At 40.2% G+C, this 23,295-nt stretch overlaps 1 protein-coding gene across 10 annotated transcripts in view; it reads right to left on the bottom strand.

Annotated features, from left to right (window-relative positions):
* CSGALNACT1 (chondroitin sulfate N-acetylgalactosaminyltransferase 1) overlaps window positions 1-23,295 on the bottom strand; it is a 327,171-nt gene that overhangs the window by 113,229 nt on the left and 190,647 nt on the right. Inside the window, exon 1 of one of the 10 annotated variants that reach the window (XM_068531936.1) lies at window positions 13,742-13,762. The exons of the other annotated variants lie outside the window; for them this stretch is intronic. The gene's annotated coding sequence lies outside the window, so the exon portion shown is untranslated. Of the gene's footprint in view, window positions 1-13,741; window positions 13,763-23,295 lie in introns of those variants that run through there. 10 annotated transcript variants of the gene reach the window in all.

A 23,295-nucleotide genomic window follows, 5' to 3' on the forward strand; every position in this document is an offset into this window, starting at 1 on the left:
TTTTGAGGCTTTATATAACATGTTTTAAGGTACATGTTTACATAACATGTTTTGGTTATATAACATGTTGAGGGAGAGAAGAAAAATCTTTTATTTATGGTCCAGGCCTAGTCATTTGGGATCAGAACGCACTTACATATTTAGAAGAAACAACAGTGTATTCTAGGGACTTTCAACTCACATTAAGAATAATAATTTAGGGGGCTTCCCTGGTGGCGCAGTGGTTGAGAATCTGCCTGCCAATGCAGGGGACACGAGTTCGAGCCCTGGCCTGGGAAGATCCCACATGCCACGGAGCAACTGGGCCCGTGAGCCACAACTACTGAGCCTGCGCGTCTGGAGCCTGTGCTCCGCAACAAGAGAGGCCGCGATAGTGAGAGGCCCGCGCACCGCGATGAAGAGTGGCCCCCGCTTGCCGCAACTAGAGAAAGTCCTCGCACAGAAACGAAGACCCAACACAGCCAATAAATAAATTAATTAATTTAAAAAAAAAAAGAATAAATTGCTGCTAAGGGACTTAGGAGAAGACTTAAAAAAGAGAATAATAATTTAAAATTCCTTGGAAAAAGAGACAGATCACTGATATGGAAAATAAATTTTGACTACTAAATAATTCTCAGAAGTGAAGGAAAGAGCAAAACTTACATAAAAGGCAAACAGGACAAGAAGGCCACCGCTGGGCCCTGAGGGACTGGGGTGTGTTTGTGGGGCACAGTGGTGATGGAGGAGGGACACGGGAAAGCAGCTAAGGTTCTTGGCTCAGTTTCCGCCCTGTTCCAAGCACCTTATTACGAAATCCTATGTATGATGTAACACATCGTTCACCCTGAGTCTGTGAGGTTGAAAGCCTGAAGATTCCAGAGCTGGAAGGAGACCACTATTGGCTTGTTAAAGGTTTAAAATAAATAGTGCATCTGGAGTATAGTTCAGCCAAACCACAATCAACACTAATCATTAAACTCAGAAGAAGCAACTTGCCCATGTCACTATAACTGGAATTTTCCTCAAGGAAGGCAAATTTGAATTCCAATGATTCTGGCACCTTTTTCTAACGCTTAATAAATATTAAAGAGTAAATTGAACACCACATGCGTGAATAATAAAGCTATTTTCTCACAAATTCCAATGTCAAATATCAAACCAACCATGACTCTGAACCCAGGATTCAAAACAAACTAAAAAATGTGACCTTTTCAATATTCCAAAAACTCGTTGCTGTTAGTTTTTCTTAAATAAATATTAATTAATAAAGTATTTTGTGAAATACATGAAAGTTTACATGTATAAACATACTTTTATGTAAATGGTTTACTTTACTTTTATCAACATAATGCACGCACATAATTTCCAAACTGAACAGCAACACAGGCTCACAATTAAAATGGCAGACCTCTGCTCTCCCTGCCCTCCCATTCTTGAGTCCCAGGAACCAAAGGCAATCACTTTCAACCCTTTTAGCTGTTTTTTGGGGGTTTTGTAGTATTTACATTCATATTTTAACAAATATTCTTCAACTGCGCCTTCTGACCCATTTTTACTGTCTCTGGGCTTCCTACTGTAGAAAGTGAGGATTTAGCTCTCTTGCCTTCTACACACACTTCCCAGCAACCCCACCAAATCCTCTCAATTTAACTACATCACAGTTTTTGGTTGCAATAACACTCAGCATTTGCATTACACTATTATGTCTGCTTAAGTACTGTTCAAAGCTGAGCCCCATCATAAGAGACCACTACAAGCAACTATATGCCAATAAAATGGAAAACCTGGAAGAAATGGACAATTTCTTGGAAAGGTACAACTTTCCAAGATTGAACCAGGAAGAATTAGAAAATATAAACAGACCAATCACAGGTAATGAAATTGAAACTGTAATTAGAAATCTTCCAACAAACAGAAGTCCAGGACTAGATGGCTTCACAGGCAAATTCTATCAAACATTTAGAGAAGAGGTAACACCCATCCTTTTCAAACTCTTCCAAAAAACTACAGAGGGAGGAACACTCCCAAACTTGTTCTACAAGGCCACCATCATCCCGATACCAAAACCAGACAAAGATATCACAAAAAAAATTACAGACCAGTATCACTGATGAACAAGACGCAAAAATCCTCAACAAAATACTAGGAAACAGAATCCAACAACACATTAAAAAGATCATACACCATGATCAAGTGGGATTTATCCCAGGGATGCAAGGATTCTTCAATATATGCAAATCAATAAATGTGATACACAATATAAACAAATTGAAGAATAAAAACCATATGATCATCTCAATAGATGCAGAAAAAGCTTTTGACAAAATTCAACACCCATTTATGATAAAAACTCTCCAGAAAGTGGGCAGAGAAGGAACTTACCTCAACATAATAAAAGCCATATATGACAAACCCACAACAAACATCATTCTCAATGGTGAAAAACTGAAAGCATTTCTTCTAAGATCAGGAACAAGACAAGGATGTTCACTCTCGCCACGATTATTCAACATAGTATTGGAAGTCCTAGCCACAGCAATCAGAGAAGAAAAAGAAATAAGAGGAAAACAAATTGGAAAAGAAGAAGGAAAACTGTCACTGTTTGCAGATGACATGATATTATACATAGAAAATCTAAAGATTCCCCCAGAAAACTACTAGAACTAATCAATGAATTTGGTAAGGTTGCAGGATACAAAATTAATGCACAGAAATCTCTTGCATTCCTATACACTAACAACAAAAGATCGGAAAGAGAAATTAAGGAAACAATCCCATTTACCATCGCAACAAAAAGAATAAAACACCTAGGAATAAAACTACCTAAGGAGGCAAAAGACCTGTATGCAGAAAACTATAAAATACTGATGAGGGGCTTCCCTGGTGGCGCAGTGGTTGAGAATCTGCCTGCCAATGCAGGGGACAGGGGTTCGAGCCCTGGTCTGGGAAGAACCCACATGCCGCGGAGCAACTGGGCCCGTGAGCCACAATTACTGAGCCTGCGCGTCTGGAGCCTGTGCTCCGCAACAAGAGAGGCCGTGATGGTGAGAGGCCTGCCCATCGCAATGAAGAGTGGCACCCGCTTGCCACAACTAGAGAAAGCCCTCGCAGAGAAACGAAGACCCAACACAGCCATAAATAAAATAAATAAATAAAATTTTAAAAAAAAAACAAAAACACTGATGAAAGAAATCAAAGATGATACAAACAGATGGTAAGATATACCATGTTCCTAGATTGGAAAAATCAATATCGTGAAAATGACTATACTACCCAAAGCAATCTACAGATTCAATGCAATCCCTATCAAATTACCAATGGCATTTTTCACAGAACTAGAACAAGAAATTTTACAATTGGTATGGAAACACAAAATACCCCAAATAGCCAAAGCAATCTTGAGAAAGAAAAACGAAGCTGGAGGAATCAGGCTCCCTGACTTCAGACTATACTACAAAGCTACAGTAATCAAGACAGTATGGTACTGGCACCGAAACAGAAATATAGATCAGGGGAACGGGATAGAAAGCCCAGAGATAAACCCATGCACATATGGTCACCTTATCTTTGACAAAGGAGGCAAGAATATACAATGGAAAAAGGACAGCCTCTTCAATAAGTGGTGCAGGGAAAACTAGACAGCTACATGTAAAGGAATGAAATTAGAACATTACCTAACACCATACACAAAAGTAAACTCAAAATGGATTAAAGACCTAAATGTAAGGCCAGACACTATAAAACTCTTAGAGGAAAACATAGGCAGAACACTCTATGACATAAATCACAGCCAAGATCTTTTTTGACCCATCTCCTAGAGTAATGGAAATAAAAACAAAAATAAGCAAATGGGACCTAACGAAATTTAAAAGCTTTTGCACAGCAAAGGAAACCATAATCAAGACGAAAAGACAAACCTCATAATGGGAGAAAATATTTGCAAATGAAGCAACTGACAAAGGATTAATCTCCAAAATATACAAGGAGCTCATGCAGCTCAATATCAAAATAACAACCCAATCCAAAAATGGGCGGAAGACCTAAATAGACATTTCTTCAAAGAAAACATACAGATGGTCAACAAATACATGAAAAGATGCTCAGCATCACTAATCATTAGAGAAATGCAAATCAAAACTACAGGGAGGTATCACCTCACACTGGTCAGAATGGCCATCATCAAAAAATCTACAAACAATAAATCCTGGAAAGGGTGTGGAGAAAAGGGAACCCTCCTGCACTGTTGGGGGGAATGTAAATTGATACAGCCACTATGGAGAACAGTATGGAAGTTCCTTAATAAACTAAAAGTAGAACTACCATACGACCCAGCAATCCCACTCCTGGGCATATACCCTGAGAAAACCATAATTCAAAAAGAGTCATGTACCAAAATGTTCATTGCAGCACTATTTACAATAGCCAGGTCATGGAAGCAACCTAAATGTCCATCAACAGATGAATGGATAAAGAAGATGTGGCACATATATACAATGGAATATTACTCAGCCATAAAAAGGAACGAAATTGAGTTATTTATAGTGAGGTCGATGGACCTAGAGTCTGTCATACAGAGTGAAGTAAATCAGAAAGAGAAAAACAAATACCGTATGCTAACACATATATATGGAATCTAAAAAAGCGGTACTGATGAACCTAGTGGCAGGGCAGGAATAAAGACACAGACGTAGAGAACAGACTTGAGGACACAGCGGGGGAAGGGTTAGCTGGGACGAACTGAGAGAGTAGCACTGACATATATACACTACCCAATGTAAAATAGCAAGCTAGTGAGAAGCAGCCACATAGCACAGGGAGATCAGTTCAGTGCTCTGTGACCACCTAGAGGGGTGGGATAGGGAGGGTGGAAGGGAGACGCAAGAGGGAGGGGATATGGGGTATATGTATACGTATAGCTGATTCAGTTTGTTATACAGCAGAAACTAACACAATATTGTAAAGCAATTATACTCCAATAAAGATGTGGAAAAAAAAAGCTGAGCCCCATGATGTACTATAATTATATTTCTTTTCTTGTGCAACCTTTTGTTTTTCTAATGTTAATGATTACCTCAATTTTCCATTTGATTGATTTTTTTCAGGTCTCTAACACTCATTCCCCCCATACTCTAGTACAGAACCAGAATTCTCATCTCATCAAAGGTAAACACACTAGGTGATCTCTCTGATTTGCTGCTGTTTCCTTCTCTCCTGCCTCTCCATCTCCGTCTGATCTGGAAAGGCTGTTCTCCAGGCCTCACGCAGGTGCTATGCAGGTGTCACCTGGAACATGCCTTCGCCTCCCATCAGGGAACTTCCTTCCCTTTCCCCTGCTCCCCGCACAGTGTTCGGCGTGTTCCTGTAAGGAAGTCCCCTTCACTTCCTCCAGGGACTAACCAAGAGAGAGTCATGGGAGGCCAATTTTTGAGACCTTTCATGTCTGTCTGAAAATAGCCTTATTCTACTCTTGCATTTGGCTGACAATCCAGCCAGGTCCAGGATTCCAGATTGGAGGCTATTTTCCCTCAAATTTGGGGGTAAAGCTCTATTTCTTCTACATTGCACTACTGCAGTTGAGAAGGCAGATTCCTGAACCTTTGTATGTGACCTACTTTTTCTCTCTGTTAAAACTTGTAGCAAAAATGTGTTATTCACAGACTTTATCAAATATGTTTTGGAATTGGTCCTTTGTTATATATTGCACTTAATGTACCCCTTCTCTGTGGAAATTTATGTCCTTCAATTTTGAAAGAGTATTCCATATCATTTTCCTTTAATTTTCTTTTCCACATTTTGTTTTCTTTCTAAACCTCTTACTAATCAGATTTTGGGCTTCCTAAAAGGAGCCTCTCATTTCCTCCTCTTTTCTCTCATGTTTTCTGTCGTCAACATTCCAACTCTTCACTGAATTTTTAATTTCTGCTATCAATTTCCAAGCCCTTTCTCACAGATGCAGTATCTTCTCTAACCTCTCAAAGAATACCAATTATAGTTTGTTGACCTTTTTCTCCTCTCTGCATTTCTCTCTGTTTTCCCTGTGTATTTGTTTTGATCCCATTCGTTTGTGTTAGAGATGACCCTCAATGCGTGGTGATCCTTGGCTGTGCCCGTGGGACCCAAAAATGGTGAACTTATGTCTTATCTCCTCAACTGGTCAGTTTCCCAGAAAAGAACCTTCTAGTCCTCTAATCCAGGGATGGAGGGATACAAGCCTGGTTGTCAGAGCTCTGGGTGCCCAGAAGGGAGGTGGCGCCTTTCTACATGTAGACGTTTACATAACACTCCTATTTTCTCCAGAGTGTCCCACCTGTACTCTCACCTGTATCTGCTGTTTCCAAGTCCAGCGCGTCTCTGCTCTAATTTCTCCAGACAATATACCTACCAGGGGTGTCTGTCCAGCAGCCTGGGGAGGGAGGGAGTCCGACTGCCCCTTACCTGGGTTCCCACCATCCCCAGTGCCAACCTCTCCCTCACCCGCCCTCTGTGCAGCTTGGGGTGCCAACTGCAGAGCCTCTGGGTCCCAACCGCAGTCACCCTCCCCAGGCTGCTTCCCTCCCTGTGGGCACCTGGCTCTCAGCCTCCTCCCCTCTGCCAATTCAACTCCCACCCATGCAAACCTCCCTGTCAAGCCTCCCAACTTTTGCCAACACTCCTCATCCACCAAGCCTCATTTCCCAACTTCCTTGTCCGAGTGGATTTATGCCTTTCTTATTTGCTGCCTAATCTGGGTAATCTTAGGAAGCAGACATAAACAAGTGTGTTCAAACTGCCATGTAGAGCCTTCAGTCCAAAAATCTTTTTATCATGAAAAATAAACTCAGGTTAGAAGTCTCGGTTAGAGAACTCTCTAAATAGAGTGACACCCTCATTGGTTAATGAGGGTATGACCAAACGGTCATACGTTGGCAAAAGTATTAGGTTCAATTTTTGAGTCTACAAATCATAATTTATAGAGGATATGGAGAGAATTTACATGGGGAAAAAAACAGTAATTAGAGAAGTTGGAAACTGGCTTAAGAGAAAGAGCTAAACAAACAGATTATACCACAAAGAGAAGGATGGTGTGGGATTTAGTAATGGCCATCAGGCAGGTGAAGGATTATTATAGACACAAGATGCTTGGCCCAATTTCTCTGTCTCCATTTGAAACAGAGTAAGAAAATGCACTTAAGACATAGCATAAGGAAAATTCACTGACAGTGAAGTATATTAAACATTACCAGGGGAGGGTGTGGAATTTTATTTTCTGAAATTATATTAAAAGCGAGAATAAAAAAAAAAAAAAGCGAGAATAGTCTACTTCTTAGAGGTAAAATCCTGCCCTAGATGACCTCTTAAATGTCTTCCAGCTGCATGTTTCTTTTCTTTCCAATAGACCTGCATGCAGAAAATAATCACTGCTATTTCAAGCTTCTTTTTTTTTTTTTTGCTAATAGAAATATTCTTCTGGGAATAAGAAAGATTATTTTTAAAGCAAGTTCAGTTCAATTTCAAGATGCATACTTGCAAGTTCCAATAATTTTCGAGCGAAATTAAAGACTGACGTTCTACACATAAAAAGCATGACTACATTCAAAATGTGGGCGATCACTTCAATACTGAGACAAAAATCATCATTGCTAAAGTTTTAGATTCTGCTTTGCAATAAGATGCACATTTACAAAGTATTAGTTTCCATGTGTAAAAAGACTCATGAAGACAGAGTCAAACTACAGCTAAACAGAATGCTTATTATAAGACTTTTCCTTTGCCATTCACCTTCGATAACACACTGACCAAGGGCAGGACGGTGGCTACTGAGGGACTACTGGGAGGGACAGAGGCAGAGGAGGATGCATGTACGATGGATGGAAACCACATCGCAAGGTTAGGTTAAGGCTCAACCACATGGCCCTGCCTCCATCACGTGCTTGATTTTCATGTTGTTGCTAAAGAAACATAGGTTTGTATCTATTTGTTTTTAGTACAGGAATTTGAGCCTGACCTCATAACACGCACAAGAGTCAACTCCAGGCAGAAGACCTAAATGTGAAAGACAAAGGTTTAGAAAACAAATACAAGATCACACCTTCTTGACCTCTGATTAGGAAAAGATTTATTACATAAGACAGAAAAAGCACTAACCACAAATATTGATTGGACCACAATAAAAATATTTGTTTATTAAAAGATACCCCAAAGGAAGTAAAAAGGCAGGTCACAGAGTGGCAAAAGCTGTTTGTAACACATAAAACTGACAGATAATTTGAACCCAAAACACATTTTTGAAAAACCCTACAAATCAAAAAGAAAAAGATAACCCAACAGTGAAGAAGAAATCCAAATGGCCACATGACATGTAAAAATGAGTTCAACTCAGCCATCAGCAAAATATAAAGAAAAACTACAAAGAGATGCCACTCTGTACCTATCAGAATAACAGTTTTTAAAATCTGACAATATGCTGCATTAATTGGCAAAACCCCTTCAGAACTGTTGGCAGCATCTAGTAAAGCTGAAGACATGCATACTCCATGACCAGCAATTCCACTCCCCAGTATCCACCTGGCAGAACCACGAGGACACATTTATCAGGATACCCGTACAAGAGTGCTCCTATCAGCGTCACAACAGTGTAAAACTGGAAACTAGTCAAATGCCCACGAATAGTAGACTGGCTAAAGGAACTGTCATATACTCACATAATGGAATATTTTGCAGCAATGAGAATGAATGAACTACAGCTACAGGTAACCATGGGAATAAACCCCACCCAAATGAAGGCAAGCAAAAGAAGCCCAAAAGATGACTCCATTTAAACGTGATTCTAAATCATGATTCATCTTAAATCAATTCCCAAAAAGTAACTAGGAATCCATACTTAGGTAAAACTATAAAGAAATCCAAGGAAGTAATAAACTTACAAATCTGGCCAGCGGTTAGTTTAGGGTGACAGAGGCACTGTGACTGGGGAAGGACATGGCAGAGCTTCTGCGGGGCTGGGCTGTCCTGTGTCTTGATCTGGGCAATGGTTCACAGGTATTCACTTTAAGTAACTCTTTGAGCTGTACATTTACGATTTACTTCTCTTTATTAGTTTTTATTTAAAAATCTAAGTAGTTAAAGAAAACAAATACAGCATTACATAAAGTAGATACTGAGTCCTTACCCCACACTGACAAAATAACTACTGTTAACAATTTGGTGTGTTTCTTTCCAGATGTGCCTGCATGCTTTTTCTATAACTTAAAAAAAACAAAACTGAGAAGGGATCCAAAATGGAATCATACAACACCAACTCACTGCAGAAAGGCTACAAGGAGATGTCACTGTAAACTCCTTATCCTCTGAGTGAATCCAAACTCCAGTGAGGCTGCTGAGACTCATAGGCAGTTACAGCAAGGTCCCAGGATACAAGGTTAACATACAAAAGTCAGTCACTTTTCTGTATACAAGCAATGCACAGATGGAAACTAAAAACAGTATCGTTTACATTAGTGCCCCCGAACGTGAAACACATGTAACAAAAATGTAAAAGATCTATGTGAGGCAAACTGCAAAACTGTGATTAAGGAAATCAAAAAAGAACTAAATTAATGGAGAGATTTTCCATGTTCAAGGATCGGAAGACTCAATATTGTCAAGATGTCAGTTCTTGCCATCCTGATCTATGAAGTCAATGCAATCCCAGTCAAAATCCCAGCAAGTTATTTTACAGATATTGAGAAACTGCTTCTAAAGTTTATATGGAGAGACAGAAGACCCAGAATAGCCAATGCAAAATTGAAGGAGAAAAACAAAGTTGAAAGACTGATACTACCCAACTTCAAGACTTACTATAAAGCTACGGTAATCAAGACTGTGGTATTGATGAAAGAACAGACAGATAAATCAATGAAACAGAACAGATAGCACAGAAATGGAGCCACATAAACACAGTCAACTGATCTTCGACAAAGGAGCAAAGCAATACAGTGGAGCAAAGACAGTCTTTTGACAAATAATGCTGCAACAACTGGACATCCACATGCAAAAAAATGAATCTAGACACACCTTTCACAAAAATTAAATCAAAATGGATCACAGGCCTAACTGTAAAATGCAAAACTATAAAGCTCCTAGAAGATGACATAGGGGAAAACACAGATGACCTTGGATTTAGCAATGACTTTTTTAGCTACAACACCAAAGGCACAATCCATAAAAGAAAAAGTTGATGAGCTGGGCTACATTAAAATTAAAAACTTCTGCTCTGCTAAAGACAATGTCAAAAGGATGAGAAGACAAGCCACAGACTGGGGAAAAAATTTGCAAATACGCATCTGATAAAAGACTGTCACCCAAAATATATGAAGAACTCTTAAAACTCAACAAGAAGAAAACAAAAAACCTGATTAAAAAACGGGCCAACAATCTTAACAGATGCCTCAACAAAGAAGATATACAGATGGCAGATAAGCACATGAAAAGATACTCAACATCATATGTCATCAGGGAAGTGTAAATTAAAACAACAATGATACCACTATACACCCATTAGAAAGGCCAAAATCCCAAACGCTGACAACACCAAATGCTGGCAAGGATGTGGAGCAACAGGAACTCTCATTCACTGCTGGTGGGAACGCAGGATGGTGCAGCCCCACTTTGGAAGACAGTTTGGCTGTTTCTTATAAAACTAAACATACTCTTAGCATAGAATCCAGCTGTCATACTCCTTGGCATTTACCCAAAGGAGTTGAAAATGTATGTCTACACAAAAACCTGCACATGGATTTTCTAGATGCTTTATTCATAACTGTAAAACTTGGAAGCAAGCAAGATGTCCTTCAGTAGGTGAATAAATAAACTGTGGTACATCCAGACAATGAAATATTATTCACTGCTAAAAGTAAACGAGCTCTGAAGCCATGAAAGACATGGAGAAAACTTGAGTGTGTGTTACTAAGCGAAAGAAGCCAATTTGAAAAGGCTACACACACTGTAGTATGAGTCCAACTACATGAAATGCTGAAAAAAAAAAAAAGAAGAAAAACCGAAAAACTATGGAGACAATTAAATATCAGTGGTTGCAAGGGATGGTGGTGGGGGGGGGAACAGATGTTGAGATGGAGCACAGAGGATTTTTAGGGCAGTGAAAATATAATGATAATATAAAGATGGAAACGGGTCATTATATCAATACATTTGTCCAAATCCACAGAATATACAACACCAAGGGTGCTTATGACGTGTCAATGTAGGTTCATCCACTATACCATGTGTACCACTCTGGTGGGGATGTTGACAATGGGCGAGGCTATGCATGCATGGGAACAGAGGGTATATGAGAAATTTCTGCACCATTAAAAGAAGTTTTTAAAATGTAATTATTATTCTCAGAGAGCTGAGAAAATATTGCATCCATAAAATAAGTACAGGATGTTATGAAAAAATCAATCACAGAACAAAAAAGGAATACACACACAAAAATCTTCTTAGTCAATAAAAGATTGGAAGATAAAGCAGAGAAAACCATCCGGAATATAGAAAAAGAAAATACGGGCATCCAAAAGATGATTTCCAGCTTGTCCAATTGTCCATCATCTAACAAAAGTTCTAGAAAAAGTGAACAGAGAAAATTGGTAGGAGAAATTGGAAAATTAATGAAATAAAACACACAGACACACACACACACACAGACACACACTCCTGAACACAATATGGAGAAATTTCAGGACCCCAAAGTAAAGAAACTATTCTAAAGGTCTCCAAAGAGAAAGCACAGGTCACCTGTGAAGGAAGGACAACTAGATCGTTATCAGGCTTAGCAGCAGCACCGGACACCAAAGTGGCGCAGTGTCTCAGAGCTCTGAGGGAAAAGCAATGTATCAACTTATCAAATAAACCGTATCAATATGGGCAACTGGAAAGTCCGTGGACATGACCGAAGGGGACAGGGAGAAGGGGGAGAGGTGCCGGCACCTCAGCCTACAAGTCAGGGGCCAGGTGACTCCACCTGGAGAGCTGAAACAAGATACACAATGAAACTCTGTTACTTAAATGACTGAAATAGGGGAACTAAAGATTGTGATACAACTACACTGGGTAAAGGGGGAAGGAGAGACGGGAAAAGTATGGCAGGAAACCAGCAGACACTGTCCAAACTGGTGGATGAAGAAATAACAGCGTGAGTGTAGAACTCAGATGTATGGCAAGAGCCACTAGAAGAAGCAGTTACAGGTGTTAAAAGGGTTTCCTTTTGGCAGGAAGGGAGGGCCACTAAGCCATTCTGCACTATTTGACTTTTTAACCATGGGCGTGAGTTACTTCGATAAAAATTTTAAAAGAAGCTATATCATAAAACACATTTATAAGTCGGTTATTGATGTGCTGTTGCAGCGGAGGTTGGGAGTGCCTCGGGGGACAGGTGGCAGGGCCCCCAACCAAGACAGCTCTCAGAGAGCAGACCAGGCTGAGGGCAACGTGAAGAACCTGGTGTAGGGACTTCTCTGGTGGTCCAGTGGGTACGACTCCGTGCTCCCAATGCAGGGGGCCCGGGTTCCATCCCTGGTCAGGGAACTGGATCCCGCACGCATGCCGCAGTGAAAAGATCCCGCACACGGCAACAAAGATCTTGCGTGCCACGACCAAAAAGACCCCGTGTGCTGCAACGAAGACCCGGCGCAGCCAAATAAATAGATAAGACCATACTAAAAAAAAGAAGAATCTGGTGGAGAAGCTGTAGAGGACGGGGTGACTGACAGCCAGGAGGACGGGACTAAGGGGACTTGGAGACGCAGGTCAAAGCTGCAGGGAGGGGCGTGGGCTGGAGCCGACAGCTCACAGGCATCTGTCCACAGGCTGTTATAAAGGCGGGAGGGAGGCTATCTGGGAAGAATATGCGGTGGGCTCCAAGGAGTGGCCAAGGGTAAACCCTGGAGAAGATCCAGGTGGTGTGGACGGAGACCCAGGAAGGTTTGCTGTCATGGGAGCTGGAGGAGTGGAGTCTGAAGAAGGAAACTGACAAACGTATCAGATGCAACAGAGAGGGCGCTTTAAAGGGCCGTAACTCCCACACTTTTCAAGGTCTCCTATGCTGCCTGCAAGCACTCTGATCTAAGGATCTGAAGTCTATGCATAGACTGAAGCATAATTCCCACACAGCTAATAAGGGGCTAAAACGGGACCTTGATGCCAGCTTAACTGGAAACATCTCTGAGCATTCAAACCGTCCTCGTGGTTAAGGTGCTCTTTCGTGTTCCAAACCCTACACATCTAGACTGCACCTGAACCTAACAGGTGGCTGGGCTCCAGGACAACTAAGAAGATCCACTTTCACTCATACTTGCTTTCAGAATGAAATGTACTGTCACCTTTACAGACTCTGCCTAAAAAAGATGGGATGCCTGCTTTGTGAGGAACCCTCAACCTGGTGTATAAACCACTGAAAATGCCACTTTTTGGAAACACACCAACTCCATGCATTCCTCGCCTTGGTAACTCAGCAGTGGGGTTGGACCAGAAATTGGAGAAGGGGCTTCTCTGGTGGCGCAGTGCTTAAGAATCCGCCTGCCAATGCAGGGGACATGGGTTCGAGCCGAGGTCCGGGAAGATCCCACATGCCTCCGAGTGCCTAAGCCCTTGCGCTACAACTACTGAGCCTGCGCTCTAGAGCCTGCGAGCCACAACTGCTGAGCCCGTGTGTCACAACTACTGAAGCCCGCGGGCCTAGAGCCCGTGCTCCACAACAAGAGAAGCCACCGCCTGCGCACTTCATCGAAGAATGGCCCCCGCTCACCGCAACTAGGAAAGTCCATGCACCGCAGGGAAGATCCAATGCAGCTAAAAATAAAAATAAATAAATAATAAATAAAAGAAATTGGAGAAGTAAAACGCTCATCTACATTCTGGAGTCCCATTCAAAAACCAGCCATCGGGGATGTCTATGCTGCGGCGTGTTTTTCCCTCAAAAATAAGAACAACAATAACACTGAAAGTTACAATGAGAAGCAATAACAACATCTGGCGTTAACAGACTACATGAAAAGGAATATTTCATTAGTGAAGAAATCCTGATTGACTATGCGTTCCTTGTATTTTATTAGAAGAAGGAAAAAAACAGCCGGCAATCAGCATTCATGAAACCCAACGGATCTGCCTTTGGCATCAATTCAGAGTCAAGACTCAGTGTCACTGAACCAGAGCGAGGGACGCTGCCTTCCAAGAGCACTGCCCTCTGGTCCGTTTAATGAGCTGGCACCATTGGAACACTGCATTGTTGGGACTGTTCTGTATGCAAACTCCTCTCTGCTGTGAGCAGGCACAAACTAATAGATTCTCTCCTTCTTCCAGGATAATTTCTTTAGTGCCAACACGCCAAGCTACAGCAGCCATATTAATGCCCCATCTATCTTGAAGCAAATCTAACCTCACAAAGACTTAGCAATTTTTCAGGTCAATGCAGAGATTAAAGGAAAACATTACGAAGTTTTCAGCTGTAAACTGAAACTGAACCAGGTGCAGGCATTTAAAGTCAACCCGATGCAAAGTTAGTTACACCTGTGGGCAGGTGTGCTGTAAACAAACCTTCCATCACCCCAGATGAGAAGGATGTCTGCCCAGCAAACAGCCTGAAGCCTTGACTCAAAAACATCCCTGAGAAAAAAAGAGCAAAAGCACATTCCGGCAAAGCATTCTAAGGAGGGGTAGTCGGGTGGAAGGGAACAGGCAGAGCTGTGAGGGGCCTGGATTCCCCCTTGTATCCCACACCCAATTCTTCCGCCAATCTCGTTGCTGAACCTTTAAAATATATCAAGAAGTCATCACACTGTCTCTCTCGCTCGCCACTCCTGGTTTTGCGCCATCACACTGCAGCCACCTCCCCTCCCCACCAAGCCCTCTTCCGTCCTGGTCTCTCTCCAGACGTTTCTACAGTAGCCGGAGGGCAGGCACCCTTCAAACCTGCAGTCAGACTGCGTTATTTCCCTGCTTAAAACTCTGCAATGCCTTCCGACACTTAGAGTAAATCCTGAGGTTCTCAGCAGGCCTCTGGCCCTGGTGACATGTCCCAGGCCTCACCCCACCTCTGGGCCCACCTCCCCTGCCCACCTGCCTCCACCCCCTGACCTGGCTGCCCAGAACACGGAGCATCTGTGCTTCCTATTCCCTTTTCCTAGAACATTCTTCCCCAAGACCACGGGCTCACTCCCTCATTTCAAAGGTCACCTCCTCAGCGAGACTTTTCTAGACCACCCTACTCAACAGCATCCCTGTCACCTTCACTCCCACCCCCCCACTTCATTTCTCTTCTTCCCACTTCTCCACACCTGTCACTTTACCACGTAGCTCTTTGCTACTGCCAGTCTCCTCCTCTGGAATATAAATCCTGGGAGGAAGGGAAGGACTTTGTTCACCACCATATCCCCAGTATATAGAACAATTTCTCACACATAATAGGTTCTCAGTGAATGTCTGTTGAATAAAGGAATGAAGAAACAAACAAACAAACAAATTTAGTCCCAACTCTAATAAATAGGCACGTCACTGGTCTCATCTCTGGGATGAGGAAGTTATACTGCATGGTTGATGACGTCTCCTCTTACTCTAAGATGCTAATATTTCCTTCATCAGCTCATCGCCACCACGAGACAGCGGGAAGTTACCATCCGATTAGTATGTATCATGTTTGCAGGTGTTCACGAAAACTAACTCTTAGCACACTTTCCTTTTTTACGGATTCGGGGTTCCTTAACATCCGATTTGTTTCAATTGTCAGTAATATCCGTTTATACATATATACTCACCTGCACAGCCACTCTGGGGAGATAGGAACACTTTTCTCATGCTGACTACCTAGCTTTGTCCTTCCCAATACTATCTCAGAAATTTGGGGGGTTTTATAATTAGGGATGCAAGGGTCCCTGTAGCTGAGCAAGTCATATCATCAGGGTTTCCAGGTGGTTTCTGAACACTCTCGCAAAGAATGTGTTGACATAGAGAAAGATATATATGATCTGGAAAGTTAATTAATATCAATCAAAATTATAACATATATTTTACTTCATGTGGCTTTTATTTAGATTTTACTTTTTTAACTTATAACACTTGTCTTTTGCTTCTAAAAACTATTTTTAGAAAATACACCACTCAATTACTGACTCAATACTCAAATTGTTAGTGTCACTGGTCATCCAGGACAAGAAAAGCTCTTTCCACACTGACATTTAGTTTAGAGACTGAAATGGAATCATGGGCAAGTTTTAACTCTAATTATGTTTTAAAAATTGGTTCCTCAAAGGATGAGGCCATTACGTACATGTCAACAACATTCTTGTAACGATTTTGAAAAGAACTCTTTTCCTCCATGAAAAATTTGTAGAAAGGAATTTTCTCATTATTAGCCAAACAAAAAAATTCTGAACATGATTTGAAATTTTCCAAGGGAAATAAATTTCAAATACTTGATATTCCTTGCACTACATGCATGGGTGGATAGTTCTATTTCATTGCAATGTTACCTTTCATATTAAAAAGCCTAATTTTTATTCCTCAGGGAACTTCAGAATGAAATTCGGTACTTCAAGGCCTTAGTTTAACAACATAGATGGTATGAAAAAGGAAAAAATCACAAACTAACCTCTTTAACGAACACAGATACAAAAACCCTCACTCAAAATGTCAGCAAACTGAATTCACTAACATATAAAATATCAAGTTGATTTTATCCCAGATACTAAGTTGGTTTAACACAATGAAATCAGGAATCTAGTTTCTCACGTTAGCAGTCAAGCAGAAATATCATATAATCTTCTCAACAAATGCAGAAAATATATTTAGTAAAATTCAATATTCATGATTCAAAATCCTTAGAAAAGTAGGAATAGAATATCACATCTTTCCTCTTTATTAAACTACCTACGCCCTCCCCCCAAATGCTATGGCAAACATCATACTGAATGGTTAAATGCAGAAAATTTCCCTTTGAAATTAAAGGGACAAAGATGTCCACCTTCCTAGTCAATAGTAAGTGGACCCCAGCCAGCATGATGGGAGTAAGTAAATAAATGGTATAAGGCTTGGAAAGAAAGCCTTATATATCTGGATTCTTCACAAATGATATGATTATGTTTGTTGAATATCCAAAGGTATTTACACATAAGCTGTTAGGAGAGTTTCACAATGCAGAAAAATCAATTAGCAATGCGGAAGAACCAATTAAATTTCTATATAAACAGCAAATAGAAAGTTAAATCCTAAAAACAATAACATTTGCAAGAGTATAAAAAAATCTATGAAGTGCCTAGCAATAAATCTAACAAAAGATACATAAGGTTTCTAAGGAAAAAACTACAGAACTTTATTAAAAGGCACTTTAAAAGACTTAGAGAAAGATTCAGTACTATCAAATATCAATTTTCTTCAAATTAATTCATAGATTCAATACAATCCCACTCAAAATCCCAAAACTTTATTTGGGGGGTGTTGAACTTTACTAAGTCGATTCTAAAATTTTAAATGGAAATGTAAATGGCCAGGACACATCAAGACTCTCTTGAAGAAGCATGCCCTCTCACATATCAACATTTTTTAAAAAAATAAACCAGTGTGGGCACTTCCCTGGTCGTCCAGTGGGTAAGACTCCACACTCCCAATGCAAGGGGCCCAGGTTCAATCCCTGGTCAGGGTACTAGATCCTGCATGCCGCAATAAAGATCCCAGGTGCTGCAATGAAGACCTGGCACAGGCAAAATAAATAAATACATAGATATTTAAAAATATAATAAACCAGTGTGATATAGGCATAGAATAGACCAACAGAACAGACTCACATTCTTACTGATATGTGATACATCACAGAAGTAGAAAGGATAGTCTTTTCAACTGAACTGGGACTATTACATATCCATAAAGAAGGAATCAATCTGGATTTTTAACCTCACATCACACATCAAAATTAATTTCAGGTGAACTTCAGACCTATATGAAAGGCTACATAAAGAAAATAATTTAATATAGAAAATTCATTAAATCACAAATAACTGCTGAACAATCATCGACAGGAGGATACTAGAACTCCCAAAAAAGATACCCCACATCCAAAGACAAAGGAGAAGCCACAATGGGACGGCAGGAGGGACGCAATCACAATAAAATCAAATCCCGTAACTGCTGGGTGGGTGACTCACACACTGGAGAACACTTATACCACAGAAGTCCACCCACTGGAGTGAAGGTTCTGAGCCCCACATCAGGCTTCCCAACATGGGGTAACGGGAGGAGGAATTCCTAGAGAATCAGACTTTGAAGGCCAGCAGGATTTGATTGCAGGACTTCGACAGGACTAGGGGAAACAGAGACTCCACTAGTGGAGGGCACACACAAAGTAGTGTGCGCATCAGGACCCAGGGGAAGGAGCAGTGACCCCAGACCTACCTGCTACTGTTGGAGGGTCTCCTGCAGAGGCAGGGGGTAGCTGTGGCTCATGGTGGGGATAAGGACACTGGCAGCAGAAGTTCTGGGAAGTGCTCCTTGGTGTGAGCCCTCCCAGAGTCCGCCATTAGCCCCACCAAAGAGCTGGGTAGGCTCCAGTGTTGGGTCGCCTCAGGCCAAACAACCAACAGGGAGGGAACCCAGCCCCACCCATCAGCAGACAAGCTGATTAAAGTTTTACTGAGTTCTGCCCACCAGAGCAACAACCAGCTCTATCCACCACCAGTCCCTCCCATCAGGAAATGTGCACAAGCCTCTTAGATAGCCTCATCCACCAGAGGGCAGGCAGCAGAAGCAAGAAGAGCTACAATCCTGCAGCTAGTGGAACGAAAACCACATTCACAGAAAGATAGACAAGATGAAAAGGCAGACGGCTATGCACCAGATAAAGGACCAAGATAAAACCCCAGAAAAACAACTAAATGAAGTGGAGATAGGAAACCTTCCAGAAAAAGAATTCAGAATAATGAGAGTGAAGATGATCCAGGACCTCAGAAAAAGAATGGAGGCAAAGATTGAGAAGATGCAAGAAATGTTTAACAAAGACCTAGAAGAATTAAAGAAAAACATCTAGAAGAATTAAAGAACAAACAAACAAAGATGAACAATACAATAACTGAAATGAAAAATATACTATAAGGAATCAATAGCAGAATAACTGAGGAAGAAGAACAGATAAGTGACCTGGAAGACAGAATGGTGGAATTCACTGCCACGAAACAGAATAAAGAAAAAAGAATGAAAAGAAATGAAAACAGCCTAAGAGACTTCTGGGACAACATTAAACGCAAGAACGTTCGCATTATAGGGGTCCCAGAAGGAGAAGAGAGAGACAAAGGACCCGAGAAAATATCTGAAGAGATTACAGTCGAAAACTTCCCTAACATGTGAAAGGATATAGCCACCCAAGTCCAGGAAGCGCAGAGAGTCCCAGGCAGGATAAACCCAAGGAGAAACACGCCGAGACACACAGTAATCAAATTGACAAAAATCAAAGACAAAGAAAAATTATTGAAAGCAAAAAGGAAAAAACGACAAATAACATACAAGGGAAAAGCGACAAATAACATACAAGGGAACTCCCATAAGGTTAACAGCTGATTTCTCAGCAGAAACTCTACAAGTCAGAAGGGAGTGGCATGATATATTTAAACTGATGAAAGGGAAGAACCCACAACCAAGATTACTCTACCCGGCAAGGATCTCATTCAGATTTGACGGAGAAATCAAAAGCTTTATAGACAAGCAAAACCTAAGAGAATTCAGAACCACCAAACCACCTCTACAACAAATGCTAAAGGAACTTCTCTAAGTGGGAAACACAAGAGAAGACAAGGACCTACAAAAACAAACCCATAACAATTAAGAATATGGTAATAGGAACATACATATCAATAATTACCTTAAACATGAATGGATTAAATGCTCCAACCAAAAGACACAGGCTTGCTGAATGGATACAAAAACAAGACCCATATATATGCTGTCTACAAGAGACCCACTTCAGACCTAGGGACACACACAGACTGAAAGTGAGGGGATGGAAAAAGATATTCCATGCAAATGGAAATCAAATAAAAACTGGAGTAGCAATACTCATATCAGATAAAATAGACTTTAAATAAAGAATGTTATAAGAGACAAGGAAGGACACTACATAATGATCAAGGGATCAATCCAAGAAGAAGATAGAACAATTATAAATATATATGCACCCAATACATGAGCACCTCAATACATAAGGCAACTGCTAACAGCTATAAAAGAGGAAATCGACAGTAACACAATAATAGTGGGGGACTTTAACACCTCACTTACACCAATGGACAGATCATCCAAACAGAAAATTAACAAGGAAACACAAGCTTTAAATGACACAATAGACCAGATAGATTTAATTGATATTTATAGGACATTCCATCCAAAAACAGCAGATTACACTTTCTTCTCACGTGCACACTGAACATTCTTCAGGATAGATCACATCTTGGGTCACAAATCATGCCTCAGTAAATTTAAGAAAATTGAAATCATATCAAGCATCTTTACTGACCAAAACGCTATGAGATTAGAAATCAATTACAGGGAATAAAACGTAAAAAACACAAACACACGGAGGCTAAACAATACATTACTAAATAACCAAGAGATCACTGAAGAAATCAAAGAGGAAATCAAAAAATACCTAGAGACAAATGACAACGAAAACACAACAATCCAAAACCTATGGGATGCAGCAAAAACAGTTCTAAGAGAGAAGTTTATAGCAATACAAGCCTACCTCAAGAAACAAGAAAAATCTCAAATAAACAATCTACCCTTACACCTAAAGGAACTAGAGAAAGAAGAACAAACAAAACCCAAAGTTAGTAGAAGGAAAGAAATCTTAAAGATCAGAGCAGCAATAAATGAAATAGAAACAAAGAAAACAATAGCAATGTTCAATAAAACTAAAAGCTAGTTGTTTGAGAAGATAAACAAAATTGATAAACCATTAGCCAGACTCATCAAGAAAAAAGGGAGAAGACTCAAATCAATAAAATTAGAAATGAAAAAGGAGAAGTTACAACAGACACCGCAGAAATACAAAGCATCCTAAGAGACTACTACAAGCAACTTTATGCCAATAAAATGGACAACCTGGAAGAAATGGGACAGATTCTTAGAAAGGTATAACCTTCCAAGACTGAACCAGGAAGAAATAGAAAATATGAACAGACGGATCACAAGTAATGAAATTGAAACTGTGATTAAAAATCTTCCAACAAACAAAAGTCCAGGACCAGATGGCTTCACAGGTGAATTCTATCAAACATTTAGAGAAGAGATAACATCCATCCTTCTCAAACTCTTCCAAAAAACTGCAGCAGAAGGAACACTCCCAAACTCATTCTATGAGGCCACCATCACCCTGATCCCAAAACCAGACAAAGATACTACAAAGAGAGAAAATTACAGGCCAATATCACTGATGAATATTGGTGCAAAAATCCTCAAAAAAATACTAGCAAACAGACAACAACACATTAAAAGGATCATACACCATGATCAAGTAGGATTTCTCCCAGGGATGCAAGGATTCTTCAATATATGCAAATCAATCAACATGATACACCATATTAACAAACTGAAGAATAAAAGCCATATGATCATGTCAATAGATGCAGAAAAAGCTTTTGACAAAATTCACCACCCATTTATTTATGATAAAATCTCTCCAGAAAGTGGGCACAGAGGAAACCTACCTCAACATAATAAAGGCCATATATGACAAACCCACAGCAAACATCATTCTCAATGGTGAAAAACTGAAAGCATTTCCTGTAAGATCAGGAACAAGACAAGGATGTCCACTGTCGCCACTATTATTCCACACAGTTTTGGAAGTCCTAGCCACAGCAATCAGAGAAGAAAAAGAAATAAAAGAATACAAATTGGAAAAGAAGAAGTAAAACTGTCACTGTTTGCAGATGACATGATACTATACATAGAGACTCCTACAGATGTCACCAGAAAACTACTAGAGCTAATCAATGAATTTGGTAAAGTTGCAGAATACAAAATTAATGCACAGAAATCTCTTGCATTCCTATACACTAATGATGAAAAATCTGCAAGAGAAATTAAGGAAACACTCCCATTTACCATTGCAACAAAAAGAATAAAATACCTAAGAATAAACGTACCTAGGGAGACAAAAGACTTGTATGCAGAAAACTACTAAGACACTGATGAAAGAAATTAAAGATGATACAAACAGATGGAGAGATATACCATGTTCTTGGATTGGAAGAATCAATATTGTGAAATTGACTATACTACCCAAAGCAATCTACAGATTCAATGCCATCCCTATCAAACTACCAATGGCATTTTTCACAGAACTATAACAAAAAATGGCACAATTTGTATGGAAACACAAAAGACCCCGAATAGCCATAAAAATCTTGAGAAAGAAAAACAGAGCTGGAGGAATCAGTCTCCCAGACTTCAGACTATACTACAAATCTACAGTAATCAAGACAGTATTGTAACCATGTTCAGCTAAAGACAAAACAAGATGTTGGGTAAAGACTAGGGGAGCCAGTTATTGGTGATTATCAGGAAAAGCACAGTAAACAAAGGTAAGGTTGTTATGCAGATTAAAGTTGCTGCCTTCTCCATTGATAAGTGTTTCTAGAGATTTAGTCATCCTCCTCTTCCTGGTACAGAGAGGAAGTCACCCTTACAAATAAAGATTTCCCTTATAAATGCAAATGTCTCTTACAAAAGGGTAACTTCTTCTGGGTTTTCAAAGCTTCTCCTGTGTGTGCTGTTTTCTAAAAATAATCAGCCCAAGATAAATCTTACGTCAGAGATACATTTTTGGGTGGTATATTTTGCTCCCCTTCAAGATTTAAGATAAAAATAGGGATATTTAGCCCTAACCAAAGGCTAGAATAGGAAATAGGTCACCTAATAGACCTATAGCATTTGGAAATTTCTGAAAAGGTCTTACAGCAAAACCAAACTTGTTCTGAAAACAATCCAAAATAAGTTAACAGCTTTACAAATCAAACAATAGGATCGTTCCATGTTCTCCCATTTTCTTCCCCAAAAAAGGGTTCACTGATAAGGATACTTGATATTACTATAAACAAAATGAATACTAAACAAACAACTTCCCAGTGTCGCCCAAAAATTAATAGGCAAGGACAAATCTGATAAAAGTGAGGGGCCAGCAAGAGAAAAGTGAGGTGCCTAGCTTCCAGTTTTTCCCTTAAACTCGCAAGATTTGTCATTAACTTTTGGCAGCTAATTTTACAGTTCTCTTATAGTTACAGTTCCTACACTTTGCGCAATAAACCTACCACTATGTCCGTC

The sequence above is a fragment of the Eschrichtius robustus genome, chromosome 21 (genome assembly GCF_028021215.1).
Source record: "Eschrichtius robustus isolate mEscRob2 chromosome 21, mEscRob2.pri, whole genome shotgun sequence".
Classification (NCBI taxonomy): Eukaryota; Metazoa; Chordata; class Mammalia; order Artiodactyla; family Eschrichtiidae; genus Eschrichtius; species Eschrichtius robustus.